Below are 21,853 nucleotides of genomic sequence, written 5' to 3'. Positions count from 1 at the left end.
TCCCCCAAAATGTCCCATGTGCCCTCTGGTTAGCCTGGAAAGGAACCAGAACCCACAGGGATTTTCTTCAGAGATACTGTCATGAAGGGCAAGGCATTAGTTTTGTTACATGATTTAACAGCACTTTCATACAGCTGCTGCACTAAGCCAATTTCCCTTTTACCTATGGCTGCCCTGAAATAGGGAGATGAACAGACAGACAACTAGGTTCCATTGAAAACTGGGTATGGAGTAATAAATGCATGTATAACAAAGTTGCTGTGGGCACCACCTGAACACAGAAATGGTGTTTAAACTGCCCTTCAGGGTATAGTTTGCAGTCTGGAAGCATTTTCCGCTCATAAAATGTCTATGTGGTGTCTGAAACTGAAACAATGTTTGGTTGCTTGAGCTGGTACACCAACAGCAGATGGTGCCTAGCTACCATTATCAATACTATGGTGGAGAACTCTGGGGGCATGAGCTCCCTGGGAGACCTTGGAAAAATGTTTGCTTCCCAATACTCCCAATTACTATCTAGGGACTTGTTTTAGCCACCCCCAACAGCCACAGGAGGTAACTGGTAGTCCAGTTTTTAAAAAGGCCTTTCCTGAGCATAAAATGGCCCACGTAGATCACTGGTGTGGCAAAAATGCCCTCCATACCTGAAAAAGAGCAATTTAGTGGGGAAGAATGGAGGGGGGGAAACCCCAACCAATTACAAAAAAAAAATACCTCAAAGGTGTCCTGAGAGCCACAAAAATGATACTGGGGTGTGCAAGAGGCCTGCAGCCTGCACTTTGCTCACTTCAATCTAAACACTTCTGTCATCTGATTAAAAACAAATCAACATATTCAAAGTTCAGCTCTATTAGAAAGAATCATAGAATTGGAAGAAACCACAACCACCATCCAGTCCAACCCCACCACTATGCAGGAATGCACAGTTAAAGCGCTCCTGACAGATGGCCATCCAGCCTCTGTTTAAAAACATACAAAGAAGGAGACTCCACCACTCTCCAATGGAGTGTGTTCCACTTTCAAACAGCTCTTATTGTTAGAAAGTTCTGCCTAATGTTGAGGTGGAATCTCAGTGCCTGTAGTTTGAATCCATTGGTTTGCATCCTGCTCTCTGAAGCTGCAGAAAACAAGCTTGCTCCAGTCTCAGTATGATATCCCTTCAAATATTTAAACATAGCTATCATATTACTCCTTAACATTCTCTTCTCTAGGCTAAACATACCCAGTTCCGTAAACCACTCCTCATAAGGCATGATTTCCAGGCCTTTCATCATTTTAGTTGCCCTCCTTGGGGCACACTGCACTTGTCAACATCCTTCTGGAACTGCAGTTTCCAGAACTGGACACTATTCCAGGTGAGGTCTGACCAAAGCAGAATAGAATAGTACTATTACTTCCCTCAACAGTGGAATACCACAAGGTGGTGGAGTCTCCTTCTGTGGAAGTTTTTAAAGAGAGGCTGGATGGCCATCTGTTGGGAGTGTTTTGACTGTGTATTCCCTTATGGCAGGGGATTGGACTGAGTGACCCTTGTGTCTATGATTCTCTTATTCTATGATATTCACTTCCACAACCTCCACCAAGCTTTCAGACTCCCAAATCCCCTTTCAACCATATCCATTGCAAGAGTCGTGTTTATTGAAGTTTGCCTGCTTCTCCATCAATGCACCTAGATCAGCCACTTTCTTATTGGATACACCCAATTTGCAAGCAGTAGTGGACCAAGCTGCTAACACTTCACAGTTATCGTTCAGTTGCCAGGAACAAAGACACCCACTTCCATGGTCTTATGAAGCATATAGCAGAGTTCCAGATCACATAGGCCTCATTACTTTTCACACTCCAACTGATCTCTGCATCAGTAAAATGCCTTGTGTGATCTACGGTCCTTTGTAACAGGATAGAGTATGTGTTTTCTCCACCTTGTTTTATCAGAGAAACACTCTGGCAATGGCACCCAACAACTGTCTCCACCACTTGTGGAAATCCCAAAGCAGAGAAGCCATCCATTATCTGAAAAGGGGAAAAAAAAAGGGGGGGGGGGAGAAAAGGAACAAAAAAATGAGAGATTATATACATATCCAAATCTCTGTAAATCTACTGGATATGCTGCAAAGAGAAAGGGGGAAATGACAAATTATGTGCGTACCTAAATCTGTGTAAATCTATTCATTGTGCTTATGCTGTGAAGAGAAAGGAAGGGACAGGGAAGGAAAAATGACAATTTTTGTGAATATCCAAATCTATATCTAATGTTGCTATAGTAGGCCGAAAACAGACAGTGGCTTAACACCATCCCTTTGAGCTCCAGCTCCAGCTCCAGCTGTGGAGTGGGGTTGCAGCAACCACACTCCACAGCTCCGAGCCTGCATTTTCCCGGTACAAAAAGAAGCAGCAGAAAGCTGCTCCTTTTTGCACCAGGAAAAAGGCACCTTTGCTGCCGCCATGGTGGTGGTTGTTTCATTTTTCGGCGGCATGTGGTGTCTAAACGCCACACTACTGAAATGCCACAGCACTACCCACCATGTGGTCGGGTGGACAGCGTGATGCCAGCTTGGAGGCAGAGGTGCAGCAGGCAGATGCCACGCCCCCCAAGCTTCAGGGAAGCCGGCGTATTTTTCCAGTGTGTTTAGCCCCTCTATCTATGGAAATGTTGCCATTACAAAACACTTATCTGGTGCATTCGCAGGAAAATGATGCAAGTCAGCAACTCCAGTTCCATAACTAAGCCCACCTCTATAAAAATTTCTGCAGCTGTTGAGCAACCGATACCAAACATGTGGGCTCCAGGCCCATAAATACAAGTTATCTAACAAGTTTGCTCCATCTTCAATATGGCATCCCTTCAAATATTTAAATGTCCTTATCATGTTGCTTCTTAATCTTCTCTTTTCCAGTCTAATTACTCTTTTTCCATTGAGATGGCCCTCCACATGGTTGTGCCCTGCTTCTGTATGATTGGATAAAGTGCATCCACAATGGCAAATAATGTGGATTGAGCCATATGGAAGTTGTCAACCCATTTCTTGTCTGACTAGGCTGACATCACAAAAACCTCCCGCTACAACTCACTACATGGATAAACCCACCAGCGCCAAAAATATCTGAGCTCCTGAAGAATAACCTTGGCCCTGATTATTGCTCCCAACACCACTCCCAAAAACACATGTGAAACCCTAGCACAGCATCACAGGAGATGTCTGACATGTGCTCTTTCTCATCTGTGAAGGGCAATGTCCAGCCATTCATATGCCTCAATAATCTGTTTCAGTAAGGCAAACACTGCCAGTAACAAATCCAGTGTGACCTCCATTTCTGTTCCCAAGAGATGCTGAATGTGTTCAAAGATTATCAGTAAAATTACATCCACCAGTAGAAGGGGCAGAAGGAACATTTGTGAGGGCTAAGATAACTGCCCAGGTATCTACCTTTGTAGGTATACATGCCATCCAATGGGAGTGCATGTGGTTGATAAGAATGATGGGCAAACAAGAAAGGTTATTGGTTCATAGATTTATGCCAGGAAGGTAAAAAAAAAAATTGCAGTTGCTACAGTTGTGTGACCTAAAATAATCTGATACAGTGATACATGAAGAAACACCCTTTTGTACCAATGTACGGAAAACACCCACCCACTTCACCTTAAACCTCTGTTCCCACCCCCAAATGCCAGCATATATAGGATATTGACTTTAAATGGAATCTGTATACCCAACAATGGCAGAAATTCAGACAGTGGAAATGTGTGGTTTTCAAAATCAACTTACATTCAGATTAAAACAGGTGAGTGGGACTCATGAGGAGAATGAGGCTGCAGCAATGAGGTGCAGGGAGTGATTAGTGTCCTGGGCCCAGTGCAATTCAACACCTTCATCAATGACCTGGATGACAGAATTGGGGGCATACTTATCAGATTTGCAGATGACACCAAATTACGAGGAATAGCTAACATCCCAGAGGACAGGATCAAAATTCAAAATGACCTGAATAGACTAGAAAGCTGGGCCAAAGCTAACAAAAAGAACTTCAACAAGGATAAATGTAAGGTACTGCACTTAGGTCAGAAAAAAGAAATGCACAGATATAGGATGGGGGACACCTGGCTGAATGAAACTACATATGAAAGGGATCTAGGAGTACAAGTAGACCACAAGTTGAACATGAGTCAACAGTGCGACGAGGCAGCTAAAAAAGGCAATTTTAAGCTGCATCAATAAATGTATAGTGTCTAGATCAAGGGAAGTAATAGCGCCATTCTATTCTGCTTTGGTCAGACCCCACCTGGAGTACTGTGTCCAGTTCTGGGCAGCACAATTCAAAAAGGATGTGGAGAAACTGGAGCATATCCAAAGGAGGACGACTAAAATGGTGAAGGGTCTGAAAACCATACCCTATGAGGAACAACTTAGGGAGCTGGGGATGTTTAGCTTGGAGAAGAGAAGGTTAAGAGGTGATATGATAGCCCTGTTTAAATATTTGAAGGGATGTCATATTGAGGAGGGAACAAGCTTGTTTTCTGCTGCTCCAGAGAACAGGACCTGGAACAATGGTTGCAAGCTCCAGGAAAAGAGATTCCACCTCAACATTAGGAGGAACTTCCTGACAGTAAGGGCTGTTCGACAGTGGAACAAACTCCCTCGGAGCGTAGTGGAGTCTCCTTCCTTAGAAGTCTTTAAGCAGAGGCTGAATGGTCATCTGTTGGGGATGCTTTGAATGTGATTTCTTGCATGGCAGGGGGGTTGGACTGGATGGCCCTTGTGGTCTCTTCCAACTTTATGATTCTATGACCAGGTGTCAGCCCTCTTCTGCGGTGTCACATGGTGTTGTTCGTACCCCCACACCCACTAGTGACACCACTGAGTAAGAGTCATATTTCCATACTCTGCCAAAGACTTGCTTGTTTCCTAGTGTATGTTGCTGAAGACAACTGCATTAATTAACAGAACCTCATCTTAAAAAAAAGTCCATAGGTAAAGCCAGCATGTGTGAGAGACTCTTGCTCAAATGAAATGGCAGTATTTCCAGAAATCTTGGAAGCACAGAACTTATCAGCACAGTCTGTATTTCTTTATACTCTTCATGTTTGGAATGAGCTAGAGTTTTCCTTTGGGGACAAGGATATCTCATAGACCACTTGTTCCCTTCCAAACCTGTCCATCAATTGAGGCCGCCCATAGAGACTCACTTTTGTGTTTCCCTGCTTGTTTACCTTATGTGACCCAGGATCACACTTCTTCAGTTGCGATGCCCCAACTATTAAATAGTGTCTCTATAGCTATGCTCCTGACAGATGAAAACAAATCTATTTAACCAACCGAGGCTTGCTTTTATCTGCTTACTGATTTAGTGTTTTCACTCACTGCTTTGAGCTGTTTTCCCCTCTGATTTTAAATGTTTATGCCTTTTAATTGTTATTGAATTTTAATTTATAAAAGTATTCTTTTTTTCCCTGGGTTGCCTTGAAATAATTTATTTGAACATGCAGAATAGAGGTGGATCAAATGACAAATAAATAAAACTTTTTTTAAAAATCCAGTTATGTAAAAAAGAATCTAATAAACCATCTAAAATATAAAATATTTTAAAATGTGAGATGACCCAGACAAATATATCCTGCATGCATTCTGTATAGTTTGTTTCTGAAGAATTCAGAAAACTAGTCTCTGCATAGAAGCAGAGACCAAGCTCTTAGTAAGCATTGTTTCAGGATGCTGTATTATGGCTAGGATTAAATCAAATGTGGGAAATGAACATAGGAAGAAGAAGCAGCAGCATTTATTCACGTTTTAGAATTCAGAATTCCTGGAATACTTACAGTATACATGAAAGTTTTTAGCTTTTAATATTAAAGGCCCATGAATGAGCTTCTCTGACATGAGCACATTTTAAAAACCAGCTAGAAGCACCACTGTTTTCTAGAACATGGATGGGCAAATGTTCAGTCCCTAAAGGCCAGATTCACACAGAAACTTCCTTTCATCCCCTCTCAAAGAGAGAACTGCACACCACAGCCATATAGAGGACACCTACAGAGACAAGCATAGTCTTCCTGCCACCACAGGGAAGGCAGTGCTTGTCCCATATCATCTAGTGTTTCTTTGGCAGGCTGGAGGAGTAAAGCCTACACAAAGGAGAAATGCCTAGAAGCAGCCACAGGGGGAGCTTAGACATCTTTGTGGACATCATGGAAGATTAACATTCTCCCTTACCTCACACTGAACATCTTGAGGGGCTTGCAAAATATCTCACTGCTTTTCAAGCGTCTCTAACACCCAGTGCAAAAGGGATAGGCCCTTGCTGTCAACCACTCAAAGCTGGTGAAGTTGGAACCCCCTAATGAGAGGAGTCCCTCCCAAAGAGGGCCCTTACATGGAGGTCAAACAGAAATGCCGAAGTTTTTTGTGGGTTTTTCAGGCTATGTGGCCATATTCTGGCAGCGTTTCTTTCTGACATTTCGCCAGCATCTGTGGCTGGCATCTTCAGAGAAACGCTGAAGATCAGGAACCTAAGTTTCATTTTACAGTTTTAAATTTTTATTTTATTTATATGCTACCTTTCTTCCAATGCGTGACCCAAGTTGGATCACTGAAGGAAATCAATTAAAATCTATCACTGTAATTTTAAGAACAATTAAAGTTACCACAATTAAAGCAGTATAAAATTATTTTAAAACATACAAAAGTTTTTAAAAATACTCCTCCCTCCCAAAATTTAAAAAAAGCCTCCTGGCACAGGTGGGGTACAGACTGCCAGAAAGAGGCGGCTACCAGCCGCCTCTCTTTTTCACGTAGCCGTGCAGCAACAAATTGTGTGGCACGGTTGCGTGAAAAAAGGACTGCTAAAAAGCGGCTCCTTTTTACGCCACCACAAACAGCTGGTGGCGATTCAAGCACGTCGCTGCTGCACGGCTCCAGCTGGAGGCTGCACCATCTATTCAGCACCATGCAGCAAGGGTGCCCTCATCACATGCGAGGGGTGTCTAGAAGCGCTGGCCCTTTGGACATGATGAGGGCGTCCTTTTTGGCCCATCTGTACCGGGCCACAGTTACATAAACAAACTTAAAGCTTAAACAAAAAAAGCTTTTGCCTGTTAACAAAAGGAAAGTAGGGAAGGGATCTGCCTAGCCTCCTGTGGAAGGGAATTCCAGCGAGTGGGAGCAGCCACTAAGGCTGCACTAAGGCACACTCCAGAACCTTGCTTCAAAATGGAATGTTAGAGACTGGCCAATAATTTTTCAGAATGGTTGGATCCATGGAGGCTTTTTTTTAGTAACAGCATCATGATCAGAGCTTCTTTTAGTCATAATCTCATTTGGTGAATTGCTGCAGTGAGGCATTCACCACTCCCCTTACCTGCTCAGCCAGTCCTCCTCTAGCCTCTTTCAAGAGCCAGAAAGGGGAAATCTAGTATACGTGTGGTGGTTCTCACTTCTTCAAGGATCCCATCCACATCCTCAGGCTGCACAAACTGAAAAGTATCCGGTAATACAGCACCAGCAGGTGCTAAGATTACATCCACTGGACCCATCTCAACTACAGCATCTAAGAGCAGATCCAGGCAATGTTCTCCACAAAGTGTCTTGCAAATTTATCATAATGGGCTTTTGAGTGGTCTTTATTTTCTTCTTGTGAGCCAGAGTGTATAAGGCCTCTGACCACTTGAGACAGCTCTGCTTGGCGACATTGTGCAGGCAGATAGAACTTTGAGAAAGCCGCTACAAAAGAGGGAGCAGTTACAGACCCACAACATGGAACTTTCCAAAACATTCCAGCAGAACCTTCCAGTAGCTGTCAATTACAAATTAGAGTCTGTACATACGGGTGGCTCAACACCACCCCTTTGAGCCCCGGATGGAGGCCGTGGAAACCACATGCCACAGCCCCTGGAAGGAGCAAAAAGGGACTTTCTTTTGTGTCCCAGAAGGGCGTCATAAGCGCCATGGTGCAACATCATGATGTCCTTTCTGTGCAGTGCCATTTGGGTGCTGCACCTGGAGTGCGTCATCATGGCGTGCCCCATGTGGTCAAGTGCATGCCATAATGGCAGCCGGGCAGCGGCTGTACAGCCCCCTTTTTACCTTAAATGCATGCAGGCCTGCAGTTTTCCCCAACAACAACATTTGCAAAATTAGTTCAGGCTTACACCATTTTCCAACATTATTCAATTGACTTTAACCCTCTCAGGCCTATTATTCTTCACTATAGCGATCAGGGCATTTGCCATTGATGTCACATGACCTCCTCCTGGGTACAGAAGCAAGACTCATTTTGCATAGCTATCAATTTGTAGATGAGATAAAACTAGAACAGAGTTTTTCTACTCATGCCATTAGCCTCTCAGTTACATTTGTGAGGAACATTGCACAGTGTAGTCATTCTATCATCTAACCTTTTCTTTGCCACGGCGGACAATGATTTTTTACAATACTTGCTTCCAAGTAAGTACACTTAAGATTACAACCAAACCCAGCCATTCAGAGTGAGGGATGTGGCGCAGATGTCATATATCATACACCATAGTATTGCCTGTAATAATTATTAAGAAAAATTGTTACAAGATATACTTTGGACACATGAAATGATGAAGCTGCAAATGAAGGGCTACGATCTACTACACACTTGCTTGGGGATCAATTCATTTGGTTTTGGTGAGACTTGCTTTAGAGTAAACCAAGGATTGTGCTATAAACATTCTTGTCAGATGCAAAGCTCTAAACAGAACATAGAAGGGCAGATTGGAGATGGAAACAGAAACAGCAGCAGGCTAAATACATGAAATAGTATAGCCCTTGTCCCACTTAGCTGAGAAGGGCCCAGAAGGGAAAATAATTTCAAGTTCTATTATGGGGGAAGAGGAAGAGGCTGATGTTTGGATATTTCACCTCAGATTATAAGATGTCAAAGGTTTATTAGTTCATCTGCTCAAGTCAGCAGAGAAACATCATGTGAACTATCTCTCTTGTCCCCTGTGAAACCAGATGGTCACTTCACTGAGTAATGATTTTTGTTCCTCTTTTTTATTTGTTTGTTATTTATTTATTATTTTTGTCTTTTCTTACTATGCAGTGCATCCAAACAGAAATGATCCATACTAGAATTGTTAATGAGTAGGAGGTATAGAGAGAGAACAAAGGTAATTTTTGAAGGGACGAAAGGTTAAAATAGCTATTGTCTGGAAAGGAAAGGAGGGTCAGTAGAAGGAAACTAATTATCTTTCCAGGTGCTGCTACTGATGATATGATTTATTTAAAAATCTTGATAAAAAATAAAATTAAATTTAAAAGGGGGATGACATGCTCTTCTGATTTTATTTGGCAGTACTCAGTTTACAAATTATAATTACAATTATATTTTTATATCTTTCATTAATTTTTATAATTCAATACTCTGTTCTTCAGTTCAGTGCCACTCCTGGAGCAGAATTCAGTATAATTAAAAGCATATGCAGAATAATGGTATCAAGTAGGTAAGTGTGGAACATATGTACGCTAAGTGTGTTGTTTGCCTTTAAGTTGTTTCCAACTTATGGTGACCCTAAGGTTTTCTTGGCAATGAAAGCTGATTTCAGTAAACTTAGGAAAATACACTGGGCCGTTCCCTTACACGGGGGGATCATTACCCCTTCTGGGATGCACCAAGCATTCTCCCAGCATGGCTTTCAGCATATGCTGAAAGCCACGTAAGTCGTGCCCGCATATAACGCGAGCGCACTGTACTGAGTGTGATCCCATGGTCAGGATTAACAAAAGAGATGGGAGTTCAGGATGGATGGAAGTTTCTCAAAAGGGAGATACTGAAGGCACAATTTGAAACAGGAAAAATGGGAGGTGTCTCAAGAAACCAGGATGAATGATTAAAGAACTTTCAACTGAGTTAAGTTTTAAACGGGAGATGTATAAGAAATGGAAAAGGAGGGAAATCACCAAAGAGCAAGTCAAACAAATGCCTGGAATATGAAGGGGTAAAGTCAGAAAAGCTACAGCACAGAATGAGCTCAGGCTTGCTAGAGAGGTTAAGCACAATAAAAAGGGTTTTTTTAATATATGTCCATAGCAAAAGGAAGAAGAAGGAAATAGTAGGGCCATTGTGTGGAGAAGCTGTTAGCAGGGGACAGAGAACTACTCAACAGCTACTTTGCCTCAGTCTTTTCACAAAAGAAAAAAAGGTGCTCAACCTGAGGAAAACAGAGCAGAGGATGCAGTAGGATGTAGGAAATGCAGCACAGAATAATTTGACACGTAGTACAGGAAGACCTGTACTAATGTAAATGAATTCAAGTCACCAGGTCCAGATGTTATGTTATGTTATATTCCTTTATGGTGATGTCCCTTTCTGCTCCATTGTTCTACACGGGAAGTCCTAGAGAGACTGAGTTCAAGAAGCATGCTAGGTAAAGAAGTGGAGCACATTAGACTTTAGTGCGCCTACAAATTACACTTTATCAGTGTGTGATCATCACTCAGACTACCTAAGCCACTTGCATATATTTGTACTTTGCTGCACTCGCCATACTATTTGTAGGATGACATTTATGGTATACGGAACTATATGGTAACATATCTGTAGCAATAAATATTGCATTGAGAGAGCAGAAGGGAAAAGCCAGAATATAAGTACAGTATTGGAAGCTTAAAATATTTGAAATTATTTAATTGCACTGTTTGTTTTTAGTTAGCCGTTGGTCAGAGAAATGTCTGCATGCTTTTTCTTGTGTCTCCAAAAATAAAAGAGATGTCTTTTAAAAGGAACATATAGGAACAAAGAAGTCCTGGGAGCTCAGCAAGGCAGACAGCTTCCCAAAGGTACTATCTTGCTTGGCAGAGTTTCAGAGAGATTAATAAGGAATCAGAACATAGAAATATATTCTCTCCACACAAATTATAGTTCTGACAAAATCAGATAAGCTTGGCAAATGGCTATCTAAAATGAGGTAAATGCAGGATGCCAAATCTGAAACTTTCATTCAGTGAATAAAACCATGCCCCCAGTTAGTGCAGCTGGTGAAGTATTGTGGAAAGCTTGTCGACATTCAAATTGCTCTGGAGGTATTGTTTTTTAAATCTTGTAACAAGCATGCCCTAGTCTAAGTGCTGTTAGTAGGATGAAATTCAGCAGAAAAGATGGTAGATATCACAGTGTTGGACAACTGTTTGTGAATGTGTGTACAAATGCAGTATAAATGTTATGTGAATGATAGAGTTAGAAGAGTTGGGAGGGTTAGAAGATTTGGAAGGGGGTTCATGAGCCATTGAGTCCAGCACCTCACTGAATGCAGGAACTCCAGCTAGAGCCTCCCCATAGGTTAGCTGGACAGCTTCTTTTTGAAGCTGTCTGGAGAAAGAGATCCCACCATCACTCTAGGTAACTGGCTCCATTATCAAATCACTCTTAACTGTCAAGAGGTTCCTTCTAATATTCAATCAAAATCTACTTGTCATTAGATTGGGACCTACTAATTGCAACTGGCTGTAAGTAGGCCAGATTAGATCCTTTGCCACCCTACTGTATACAATTGGAGAAATAAATACCAAGGGGATTGATTTTTTTTTAATCAGTATGTGAAGGGAGCAGTCCATCAACTAAAGGGCTTACATCAATGTTATACAAATTATTGGTAGAGTGTGAATACAGAGATGGGCTTTCAGCTAAAACAGGTTGGCAATTAGAACTAGATATAGGCCCAGTACAGACGGGAGGGAAGTGCCGTAACCGGGCTGAAACTAGCACAGCAGCGACACCATCATGGCGGCCTCCGGTCCACATGGGGGCAGCCATGATGGCACAGCATCCGCACATCACAGACAGGAAGTGGCATCATGGTGGCATCCTTTCCTGTTTGCGGCACTGCAAAAAAGAAGCCGCTCTAGGCTTTTTGGCAGCAAGTTGGTGCTGCACGGTGCGACTACTGCAGCACTGACGAGGGAGAAAGACAGGCAGCACGAAGCCGCCAATATGTCGAGCCTCATAAATATAACAGATGGAATGTGGGCCTTAGTTTGGAGATTCCCTCTTTATACTTCTAGATCAACCAGTGCAAAAGAGATCTCACTGAAGATAACCCACAAATGGTACCCGACACCCGTTCATTTATCTAAAATAACAAAATTCTCAACACCTGGCTGCTGGAGAGGCTTTTTAAAGTTGGGCACATACTTACAGATGTGGGTAGAATGCTCTAAGATAAAAAAAATTTGGACAGAGGTCTTGGATATTATATCTAGTATAACACCTCTGTCCAGCACTTTTATTGCTATCTTTATATGTTAATAGTAAGTTGAAATGTTGGGCTTTGATTGCCTTTCTAATATCAGCAGCCAGGATGGAAGTGGCCAAAAACTGGAAGATGGGAAAACTGTCTTTGCCTGATTGGTGGACAAGGGTATGGAATAATTGGCTATCTGAAAAACTTTCCTTTCAAATGAAAATCAACAAAGGACATGAATCCAGGGAAACAATCCAGGAAGGATGACAAATTCTCATTGAATATATCCACAAACAACAAGGACATCGCAACCCCAAGTGGACAACAAGTTTTTTGGAGAGACACGCTTCATATTCTCCCCTTTCCATAATGGTTAATATGATAATTGTGAAGTAACTCTTTGTATTTTGGGTTTGTGTTTTACTGTTATAATTTGAGAAATAAGCTATTTGGGTGGGGAAAAACATTAGATCTGGTCTTACCCTCTGGGGCAGCAGAGAACAAGCCAGCCCCCTCCTCTTTGTGAGAGCCCTTGAAGTGCAATCATGTCACCCCTTCAGTCTTCTCTTCAATAATTATTCCAAGTCTTTGCTGTTTTCTGCAAATAGTATGGTATCCTCTGCGTATCTTAAATTGTTGGTGTTGCTTCCTCCAATTTTCACACCTCCTTCCTACAAGTCTAATCCTGCCTTATACATATATATGTTCAGCATACAAGTTAAAAACATAGAATGATAAAATCCAGCCTTGCCTGACTCTTTTGCCAATTTTACAGCAGTCCAATGTTTTTTCATATTAGTCATCAGGTGATGTCCATGTATACAGTTAACTCTTTAGTTGCTAAAGAACATATTTACAATGAACAAATGGCTGGCCCTGCAAAATTCAGTCAGCTGTCTCCTGCTTCATTTCTTGGTCTTAAGCCAAGTAAATTAGGATTTGACTATTCATCCATTCATTCATTCAACCTTTCCACTGTTATGCAGTCATGATTATTTAATCTTGCTATAAAACAAATAGCATAATAACCTTGCAGCGTAGGCCAGTATTACTGTCTTTATATTGAAGATAGGAGAATGAGGCTTGCCTAAGATGACCTAATGGCTTATTGAATTATATATCTGGTCCTGGGTCAGAATGGAGGCCAAACTCCATCTCCTGAGATCTTCCGCTATAGGGTCTTCTGGAATCCTTTCCTGATATGTCAGGCATCTCCTTTTGCCTTCTGAGTCTTGAGAGTCCTGGTGACTCTGTTAAGAACAACTGGTACCACAATGTATGTTCACAGTACCTAACAACTCAGCCTGCTCCATAGAATCATAGAATCATACAGTTTTCATAGAGTTTGACGAGATCATCCAGTCCAATCTCCTGCCATGCAGGAATACACAATCAAAGTATTCCCACCAGATGGCCATCCGGCCTCTCTTTAATAACCTCCAAAGAAGGAGATTCCACTACATTCTTGGGGCAGCTCTAGAAGTAGCAGATCTGTACTCAAATGGATGGAAAATTATTGCTTTCATGTAAGAACGTTCCAGCAGAGTTTGCCAAGGGAAAAGTATGGGAAATCAGTATGTCAGCCGGTGATATAAGAAATGTGTGGCTTTATAGTTTCATAGACCACAGTTACTCTGGGTGGATATCACTGGCCTTTATCAAGGGGTGGGAATTATGCAGCCATCCAGATGTTGTTGGGCTGCCCTATAAATACCAGTGGTTCTAGACAGTCGGCGGTGAAAAATACTGGGGATTATAGTTCAACAATATCTGGAAGGCTGCATGATTCTCACCCCTGGCTTATGTAGATGGAATAAATAAAACAGTATCACACTACATACATATACTTGACCCTGGCAACTGGTTGCCTCCACAACCTTTGCATTTTTCGTCCTCCATGGCTTCCTTCCCACAGTTCACCCTCCACCGCACCCAGGCTACCTCAGCTGCAGCAGATGAAGTGCTTGAGATCATTTAATCACACAGGGAGGTAGACTCGTGACTCTTCCATCTGCTTGTTCTGGGCAGAGATAAGCAGCATTTTCCCTGCAACAGTTTAATGCAAGCAAATCTATTGAGATCAGATCACATGCGAGCCAGAGAGAAAGAGAGTTTATGTGAGGCTTCTTTCTGGCTGGCTATAGATTTCTTTCTGGCTAGCTATCTTTCCACTGATGTGGTTAGAAGGCTGACCATCTGTTTCATTATTCCAGCCCTGAGAAGCCTGATGACGTACCTCCTAAATTAATAATGTACTAACGAGTAAGAATAACAAATCTGCCAAATAAAATTGAAAATCTGCAGATTCTGTGCCTTGTCCTGTATATGAATAGAATCCCAGAATCACAGGATTGGAAGGGATTGCAAAGACTTTCTAATCCTACCTGCTGCCATGCAAGAGTTCACAGCAAAACTACTCCTGACAAATGGCCATACAACTGGTTTGGACACCAGCACAGTCTGCCCCCATCTGAGATAGTCTATTCCACTTTTGAACAGCTCTTAATTGTCAGAAAGCTCTTCCTAATGTTTAGCTGGAATTCCCTTGTAATGCGGATCCATTGGTTCATGTTCTAGTCTCTGGAATAGCAGAAAACAGGCTTGTTCTGTCTTTTACACAACATCCTTTCAGGTTTTTAACAATGGCTGTCATATCACCTGTCAAACCTCTCTTCTCCAAGCTAAATATACCCAGGTTCCAAAGCTTTTATTCATAGAGTTTAGTTTCCATAACTTGTATCACCATGGTTGCCCTCCTCGGGACTCATCCCAACCGGTCAGTGCCCTTTCTGAGCTGTAGTGCAAAGAGTTAGACACTGTATTTCAGTGGACATATGAGCAATGTACACGGAAGACACTTTCCATCACTATTTAAAAAGATCACTGGGTTGAATGTTTTGCATTCTGAAGCAGGCGTTATCGGTTGGACAGGAAGATCCGGGTGTGGCTATGGGAGATTCCTTATCATGGAGAGATTTAGCTTACTGCATCCTTCTCCTCTGTATGTTGTGAAGGACTATTATTCACCCTTAGAGTAAGGCACTAAAAGATTGCCCTTTGTTTAAACATCCCATTTTGTAGTCCCCTCTATGCTCCAGCAACAAAAATTAGTTTAAAAGAAGCCACCACTGCCACAGGAACAATATGGTTTGCCACCGAAATTCAGTGGCAAACTACTGCTACAGTGAGGTTTACTGAGAAAAACCCTCAGAAGCATAGGAGAAAATGTGCAGCTATGAAACACATTCAAAACATGTGAGGAGATAGTGCTTCTTGGAGTCCTGAAGTTGCCCTGCTCTTTGCCTCGGATGTAAAAAGCCCTCCCCAAAGTTGCCACAGTCCTAGCAGCTTCTGGCAAAGTGCCTGGATGCTTCTCACGTTTGCAGAGAGCGAGAAAGGCAGAGCTAGCAAAACTACTGAGACAGAGAGCAACTGGGATCATTTTTCTGTTCTGCTCTGTTCTCTCTCCTTCTCTCTCTCTCTCTGGCTCTCTGGGTTTTTTGTATGATAGAAGCGTCTGTAAATTCACCTCTCCATCATCTCCTTTTCCTGAGAGAGATTGATCAAAACTGTGCTCTGTGTGTGAGAGAGAGAGAGAGAGAGCAGGTGCAATTGCAATCATCCTTCTGCTCATCTCAGTTGCGTACAGACACACTCTCTCTGGCTTTTTGTACAACAGAAGCTTATGTTGATTCCACCCCCACAGTCTTTTTTCACAGTCACAACTGTGAGCTAATGCAAAAAAAAAAACAACAACAACCAAGATCCAATGAAGAAAAAAACTTTATGAATTCTACTTGTAGAATTATAAAATTAAACTGTCTGATTAAAAATAATAATTGTAAGCTGCCCTGAGAGCCATTAGGGCTGAAGGGCGGGATATAAATACCTAAAATAAATAAATAAATAAATAATGAAATTTTAAGTTAATTGAGCAGTTTTCCTCTATTTGACCTCCCCCATTTAAAAAAAATTAAAAGACACATTCCTCAGGGACTTCCAAAACCCCTAAATTTATCTGGAGTCCACCCATGCTCCATCTATAAATAAGGCACTGATGTTTTATAACTATGACATTCTACAATAATAGGTTTTTATTTATTTATTTACAATTACAGTATGCCACAAAAAACAAATGCATAGGTATAGGATGGGGAGAATAAATGGCTCAGCAGTATTACATGTGGATAGGACATTGGGGTTACTGTTGCTCATAAGTGGACCATGAGCCAGCATTAGAGATGTACAATTTCTGGAAATTTTGAAGCCACTGAAAAAAAAACTGGATTTTTTCTAGATTTTTTCGAGAAGAAGTGGAAACCTTTGGAAAAATTGAAAAAAAATGCAACATTAGCACTTTTTACAGATTGAAAGTCATTCGGTTAGTTTAGGAACATAAAATATGACTATGTACACTTTGATTTGGCATACAGTTATCACATTTGGTATAGTAAAATACAGTGTATTCAAATAATTCTTACAAATGGAATATTCTTTTTTTAAAAAAAAATTATTTGTAACAAATGGAATAATAATCTCCTGAACTTTGGCTTTGCCAGTTTATGTGGAGCAGGCAAAAAAAAAAAACCCTAAAAAAAAACACAGAAGAAATCATCAACATTAGTAACAAAAAAAAATTATTTATATTTTCTCTCCACAGTATTAAGTAGACATAAAGCATCAATTCCCTTAAAAAGAATTGGAGGAGGAAGTGCGTGGAAGGGAGAAGGGACTAGGATTCAATTAATAGGTATGAAATTTAATCTGGTTCATTTGGCAAGCTCTGGATTGCATTTGCAATTCAGAAATATTCCACTTTGACACAAACAAGCTACATTTATATACCGCTTCATACTGCCTAAGCAGTTTCTAAGCGGTTTACAACTGTAAGCTAATTTGCCCCCAACAATCTGGGTACTCATTTTAGCAACCTCAGAAGGATGCAAGCCTGAGTCGAGCTTGAGCCCTTTTTGTTGTTTGAACTCGCAACCTTATGGTTTTGAGTGAATGGCTGCAGTACAGGCATTTAACCACTGCACAATCACTTTAACTGTCATGGCTCAATGCTAGGGAATCCTGGGAATTGGGGTATGTTGTGGCACCAGAACTCTCCAACACTGGTGCAGTACAGACCACCTCTTTGGGGCGGTTTGTAGCCGTCCCTTTTATCTCCGAGTTGGGGGCAGGGCAGCCTCACCAGCAGCCCTGCGGCCCCAATCCAGAGTTTTTCCAGACCATGGAGAAGTGGCAAAATGCTGCTTCTCTGTGACACAGAAAAGGGGTGTCCTTGGGGCTTCATGCCCCTGGACACCCCGGGAGCGGAAGCTATGGGAGAAAGGGGCCACTCAGCCCCTTTCTCCCTGGCATCGTTCCCACAGCCCTTTAGTTGCTGTGAGAATGATGCGGCTCCCAAAAGGAGCTCCGTTTTGGAGCTTCTTCATACACCACGCCCAGGCCACCATAAGCAGACTGGGGCGGCGCAGAGATATCACGCACGCACCATGCCATTTGGATACGGCGTATGCATGACGTAATCATGCTGACCCTCAGGTAGATTCGATGCTCCACCCCTGGGCAACCTAAGTACATGGTCAGGCCAGCACAAAGCGCCGGTCTGGATCGGGCCATTCAAGGCTAAATGTCTTATAAAACTACAAATCCCAGAATTCCATAGCACTGAGGCATGGCAGTTAAAGTGGTGTCAAACTGCATTATTTCTGCCATGTGGATGCAGTCCTGGTTATCAGTATCAATTTCAGTCTCTGCTTTTGCTTTGTTATGTTTGTCATCAACACAGTTATGACGGACGTCTAAAAACAGAAGGTGTACCTGGATCAAACGAAGCTTCTCTACCCTTCCACATGTCAGTTTATTTCTTGATTTAGTGTGTTTCCAAACATAGACCAGATTCTTTCAGTGTCCCCTAAAGGAAGAATTGCTCTTGCATTGAAGAGTTCAGTTTGTAACCCAGGACTTGCTTGTCCTCATTGAGTGCACAGAAATTAGAAAAATCTGATACTGTATGTAGTTTTTAGAAATGATCTGGCAAATATATAAACACCTTGTCTTAAAGATTTTATTCATCATGCTAAAATAAAACATTCCATAATTGGTTTTCTTCCTTTTTTCAATTTTTTCCAGTTTTTCGGGGGGAAATAACAAAAAAGGCTTCAGGAAAAAAAAACAAGAAAAAACTGCCCCCCCTGCCCCAATTTTTTTTCCAGGCCTTTCCACTGCAGCAAAGAAGGTGAATACTACATATTTTAGCCAGCATTAATAGGAGCAAGGTTTCCAAGCCAAGGGAAGTAATAGTTTCACCATATTCTGCACTGGTCAGACATCATCTGAAGTACTGCATTCAGTTCTGGATGCCTCATTTTAAGAAGGATATAGACAAGTTGGAGCAGGTGCAGAGAAGGGCAACAAGGATGATAAGAGGTATGGAGAATGAAACATATAAGGAAAGTTTGAAAGAGCTGGGCATGTTCTGCTTGATGAAGTGGAGACTGAGGTTACTGACATAGTTACTCTCTTTAAAGACCTCAAGAGCTGTCATAGAGAGGAGGGGACAGGCCTATTCTCTGCTGCACCAGAGTGTAGGACCAGGTCTAATGGTTTGAAGTTACAGGACAGCAGATTAGAACATTAGAAGGAACTTCTTGACAATAAGAGCAGTTTGGAAATGGAACTAATTGTCTAGAGAGGTGGTAGGGTCTCCTTCTCTAGATATACAGTGGTACCTCGGGATACGAAATACCCAGGTTACGAAATTTTTGGGATACGAAAAAATCCCATAGGGAATTATTGTTTCGGGTTACGAATGTTTTTTCGGGTTACGAAAAAACTTTTGGTGCTTTTTTCGGCTTTTTCACACGGAATCGCGGCTTTTCCCCATTAGCGCCTATGGCAATTCGGCTTACGAAGGCTTTTCGGGTTACGAAAGCGGCCGCGTTACGAATTAATTTCGTAACCCGAGGCACCACTGTATTCAAAAAGAGGCTGGAGAGACTGCTGGGAAGTGTGGAGTCGAAGGCTTTCATGGCTGGAGACACTGCTGGGACACTTTGGTAGTTCTAGGCATTCTATCCTCCTATCTGGATTTGGTCCCAAAAGACCAAAGAAAAATATAAGCATATATGGAGGATAATGTTTAAATCAACTGTAAAAGTAAGATTGCGTAAAATCATCTTCAGCTTCCAGTTGACCGATGGCATGCTGCTTCAGTAAACAAGTCTTAAACCACTAGTATTTTTTCATCTTTCAGTACCCCTAGTTTAAAAAAATGTGTATGTATCTCTATAGTGTTGTCAATCCCATCCATTCCCAATGTGAGACTTGGGATTGCTCTGACCAAAAATCCACAACAAACTTCAGGTAAACCAGAAAGTTTATTATAAAGATAGAGTAGAAGCATTCCTGGCCACGTCTTTGCTGAATCTGAGGAACTCCAAATAGAGACAACACTTTACAATTCCCCAGACCCCTCCCTTTGAGTTGGTTTCCCTTCGCTCAGCCTTTGATGTAGAAGTTCTCCCTTTGTTCTTAAGGGGGAAAGGAGGGGGGTGTTGACCATTTGGTTCCTAGATCCTCTACCAAGGAGAGATCTAAGACTGTATGCATCTTTGGTATCAGTTACCCAACAACCCCTCATAAAACTACCTATCTGCAATACGTGACCATCCGGCCCATTCCTCATGGTGGCAGCCCCTATTCCCAAAATGACTGCCTATCTATATCTCTACTTAATCTCTCTATATGCGTATCTATCTCTTCCCTATTTGTGTGTGAGAACCTATTCCCTGACCCCCACTCTGCGGTTTATCTATCTATCTATCTATCTATCTATCTATCTATCTATCTATCTATCTATCTATCTACCTACCTACCTACCTACCTATCTCTACAAAGCTCATGGCAGAATGCACCTTGAATGACTGACTGAAGGTGGATTCTGACACCCAAGGTACCTGAATCTGCTTCTTGTAAACAGTATTTTTGATACATGAGATATTATAATGGTAATCATATTGTGAGGTTTCTGTGTAAAGAAAAATTGCAGCCAAGCATTTCATGAACCCTGGAAATGGGTAAGAGTGGGCCCAAGTAGTGTTGTAAAATGCTTTTAAAATACATTTATTCTCCAACCCATTAATTTTCTCTTTAACACTTCAACACTTTTAAATATATTTTGTTTTTAAAATAGTAATACGCTTTTCTACTTATTAACATGTTTCTTTAGAGTTGTTCTTGTCTTTGAGTCGACCCAAACACATGGTGACCCTGTGAATGAGACATCTCCAAGCCCTCCTGACCTCCACTGCTCTGCTCAAGTCCTATAATTTCATACCTCTGACCTCCCTAATTTAATCTATCCATCGCATGTAGGATCTCCCTTTCTTTCTCCTTCCCTCCACCCTACCTTGCATCCTTGTCTTTTCCAGTGAGTCATGCTTCCCATCATGTGGCCAAAGTATGACAGCTCAGTTTGATCACCATGGCTTCTAGGTTTAATCTGTTTCAAGCTTAAAAGTTCAAGGACCCATTTGTTCGTCTTTTGGGCTGTCTTTTGACGTAACGGCTGCGTCGCGTCCAAACAGCGTGGCACGGCCGTTATGTCCTGGCGCTGCTGAAGGGCAGTTGTGGCGCCCTTTTAGCGGCGCCGAAAGGAGCTCCAAAATGGGTATCGCTGGCGCGGGCTTTATACAACCATACCAGCGATACTGAAGAGAAAGGGGCCAAGCAGCCCCTTTCTCTGTCTCCCCACCGCTGTTGGGGTGCCCTTTTGCCGCTTCCCCGAGGCCTGGAAAAGTGGCAGCCCCTGAAGCTGAGAGCATGTGACTAGCCCAGTAGTCACCCAATAGGTTTCCACAGCCAAGTAAGGATTCAAACTCTAGTCTCCAGAGTCACTGTTCAACGTTACACCAGTATACCATGCTTGCTCTGTTTTATGATAATTGCCCACCAAAAAAGAAAAGAAAAAAGGAGATTGCAACAACCTTTTCCCCCAAAAAATACTTGAACTAAAGGCTGCTCTTAAGGCAAAATTATTCTGAAACTTTTCAACTCTGATGCCCTCAGAAAGGGTACTGCTACCTACAAATTTCACTGAAGTTGTCCCCTAGCAAATAGACAGATTCAGCACTTAAGGGTGTTTCTGTCAATGGGAATAAATGCTTATTGAATCTTTTTACAGTCGACATCACAATTACAATTTGAAATCCTTTAAAAGAGATCGCTAAGATATTAAAAACCATTACTTTGCATGAAAATTATCAGGTCTGTCAATCAGTTATGAAAAAGAGATTTATATTCATTTTCCATTTTAGGATAGAAAGATTCTCAAAGATAGAACTGGTATTCAAACTGCAACAATTTCATTGGAATATTTCAGTATTGTGTTGCCTGGCAACTTGTCAAAGATTATCTCAGTTAATTATAAACCTCTGTTACAACAGGTAAGACAGAAGCTTATAAAACCCAAGAAACTAACATTATCGTGGCTGGGAAGAAACTAGCTCTTAAAATGTCATCTTTCTTAAGAACTCTTGTTTGATTCAGACTATTCCCCTCAAACTAGGTTCAACTTTATGTAAATGCTGCCAAGGCTTGGTAGACAAATTTATTCATTGAAATCATAAATGAAGAATACCT

The sequence above is a fragment of the Sceloporus undulatus genome, chromosome 4, assembly GCF_019175285.1.
Source record: "Sceloporus undulatus isolate JIND9_A2432 ecotype Alabama chromosome 4, SceUnd_v1.1, whole genome shotgun sequence".
Classification (NCBI taxonomy): Eukaryota; Metazoa; Chordata; class Lepidosauria; order Squamata; family Phrynosomatidae; genus Sceloporus; species Sceloporus undulatus.
This window is presented reverse-complemented; position numbering follows the sequence as displayed.